Genomic DNA, 3,298 nt, shown 5'->3' with positions numbered 1-3,298 from the left:
CACATGGTGCTTTGATTATTTCCTTTGTAAACATATATAGCTTTTTAGCCATGCAAAAAAGCCTGCAATGTGGAGATTTAACTACTGCTATAAAAAGGCATATTCCCATGGACAATTGGGCTTGAAAAACCTAACAATCCCCCCCTCAAGCCAGAACTAGACAGACCACTCGCATGATATCTCGAGTTTTTGGTGTACTCGTCAACTGTGAGTTTTAGGTTCTCTCAAAACCAAAAATTTCTGGTGTATCCATAACCTGGTGCTAGGTCAGCAACCCCCCTTGAAAAGATAGGGTGTAGGACAAATATTTAGCTACCAAAAATGGAGTTTTTGGTTCACTGCCAAACCTTCGGTTTAAGATGTACCCACTAACCTCATGAGAAGCGGTAACAAAATAGGACTTGAGAACAAAAAACTAATAATTTGGGAGGTCTTACCACTCTGTGTGGCTATGTCTATAACCCGTACAAATGGGACATGACAATTACTTGTAATTGACATAATAAAACTGTGCCAGGGAAATAATAGTCTAGACTTGAAATCCTTAGTATAAGGTACAAACTAGTAACAAATTGCAGGGCCATAGTAACACCTCGACCTAATGCGTCTCTTGGTCTACCTTTTTGGATGGTTTCTTCACAATAACCATAGGGCATTTCACATGGTGAGCACAATAGTCACTCACACTTCCAAGCAACACCCTCTTTACTGCTCCATGTCCATGGCGCCCAACAAGAAGAACATTTGCATGTAATTTCTCTACTACCTCGGAAATAACATCCATTACATCCCCATGTACAACATACTTCTCCGAATTAACCTACTTCTCTTTGCAGAGCTCCATGGATTTACTCATGAGTGCATTTATTTGTCTCTCTTGGGCCCTCTCCACACTTATGATCATCTCATTACTTAGTACATAACCTGGGCCAGCAAGGGCTGCACCGCTTATGGGCGACGATTTGGCATGCAGGAGAAGAAGCTTGTCAGACTCCCGGAAGTTGATCGTTTTTAGAACCCAACTTAAGGAGTACAAGTTGTGCTCGCTTTGATCGAGGGCTACGATCATTGTCTTGCCGTCCTGCTCATGGCGATCCTATGTGGCTGCATCTTCCATGGTGTAGTCACAGTCGGTGCTTTCCAAGCCAAGTCCTTAGAGGATAAACCCCAAAGCTACATACCAGGTGTTGGGAAACAGGGGGCTATGGTGAGGAGGGAGCACAACAGAACGAGCGAGAGAGGAGAGCGAGAGAGAAGGCTTGACACTGCAAGGAAAAATAATGTTGCTTCTTACATTTTTTCTGTTTAAAAAAACTTACAATATATAAAAGGTGTTCATGCCATGGAAATTGTTTGTGTTAATTTCATGTTGTAGGAGATTACTAGACTAGACTTGGGCTTGGAACCCAACAATCCCCCCTCAAGCCCAAACTAGACAGACCCTCTCATGATACCTTGAGTTTTTGGTGTACTCGTCAACCGTGAGTTTTAGGTTCTCTCACAACCAAGGGTTTTGGTATTCCCATAACCTAGTGCTAGGTCAGTAAACCCCCCTTGAATAGATAGGGTGTAGGTCAAAAAAGTTAGCTACCAAAAATGGAGTTTTTGGTTCACTGCCAAACCTTGGGTTTAATGTGTACCCAGTAACCTCATGAAAAGCTGTAACAAAATAGGACTTTAACAAAAAACTGATAATTTGGGAGGTCTTACCACTCATGTGTGGCAATGTCTAGAGCCCATACAACTGGGACATGACAACTACTTGCAATTGACAAAATAAAACTATGACATGGAAATAATACCGGAGACTTGATAGTAGTATGCCTCACTGTAAAACCAGGGGTCCACATAAATATCCCTTGCTTGTGGGGGTTCATGTCTACCGTGTTCATCCTTATTATGGTCAATATCCTCCATAAACACATCATTGAAGGAGAAGCCATTACCGTCAGGGAAAATCTTTGCACATGGCTCAAATGCCGATCCAAGCTTGTAAAAATTCCATGCAGCCTTAGCAAGTTGCAAGAAATTGCAATGAAGCCTTTGTCATTATTGTTGAGTAGATGGAATCTGCTGAGTAACTGCAACTTGATTGTCTAGCATATATCATATATCTTTGCATAGACAAAATGCCTAAAATAATTTTTTTCATCTAGCAACTGTCCAACCTCCACATTGGGAATTGAAATAGCTCGGAGAGATTTCTAGGACAACATGCAAGGGTTGTACAAGAAGTGAGCCTCTTTGTCACCAAGAGGGACGTTTGGCAGACCTCTTTTGAGTCTAAGCTGATTTTGATATCTTGCCACATCACAAGGTATGCAGGTGAACCAGTAGCCCAAAGGGCCACACACATAGAACGCTAAGGTTCCCCAACAGCTGCCTCTGAGTAGTGCATACATCACGCAGGTCCTGAAGAAGGACACATCCCCATCTGTGATGTTCTTTGCATTGTGAGAGAAGACTACGTCACAGGGGCATAGTGAAACACAGGCTAGGGCTTCCATATCCTCACACAACTCATTTATCATCCCCGATGACCAATGGTGCGGTGGGTTTGTCCCCACTCTCTGGAGAATCACCGAGTGTGAGTAGAGAGAGAGAGAGAGAGAGAGAGAGAGAGAGAGAGAGAGAGAGAGAGAGAGAGAGAGAGAGAGAGAGAGAGAGAGAGAGAGAGAGAGAGAGAGAGAGAGAGAGAGAGAGAGAGAGCTTATAGACACTACCACACATGAGTGGTAAGACCTCCCAAATTATCATTCTTGTGTTCTCAAGTCCTATTTTGTTACTGCTTCTCATGAGGTTACTGGGTACACCTTAAACCCAAGGTTTGGAAGTGAACCAAAAAGTCCATTTTTGGTAGCTAAATTTTTTGACCTACACCCTATCTGTTCAAGGAGGGGTTACTGACCTATCGGGCTTGAGGGGGGATTTTTGGGTTCCAAGCCACAAAGGTATATGATATATGCCAAAAAATCAAGTTGCAATTACTCACTGCAAACGATCAAAGCGAGCAGAGCTTGTACGCCCTAAGTTGGAGCTCTCCAAAGAGAAGCAGGTTAATTCGGAGAAGTAAGTTGTACCTGGGGATCTTATTTGCGAGGTAGTAGAGAAATTACATGCAAATGTTCTTGTGGTTGGGCGCCATGGATATGGAGCAGTAAAGAGGGTGTTGCTTGGAAGTGTGAGTGACTATTGTGCTCACCGTGTGAAATGCCCTGTGGTTATCGTGAAGAAACCATCCAAAAAGGCAGACCAAGAGAAGCATTAGGTCGAGGTGCTACTATGGCCCTGCAATTTG

General features: G+C 43.2%; 1 pseudogene; it reads right to left on the bottom strand.

Moving 5' to 3' along the window:
* Window positions 1–598: 598 nt before the first annotated feature.
* On the bottom strand, window positions 599–1,117 carry LOC147435551 (universal stress protein A-like protein; annotated as a pseudogene).
* Window positions 1,118–3,298: the final 2,181 nt, after the last annotated feature.

Source organism: Adiantum capillus-veneris, chromosome 18 (assembly GCF_014529385.1).
Source record: "Adiantum capillus-veneris isolate H3 chromosome 18, ASM1452938v2, whole genome shotgun sequence".
NCBI lineage: Eukaryota > Viridiplantae > Streptophyta > Polypodiopsida > Polypodiales > Pteridaceae > Adiantum > Adiantum capillus-veneris.
Note: the sequence above shows the minus strand (reverse complement) of the source record. Positions and strands in the feature narration are given on the sequence as shown.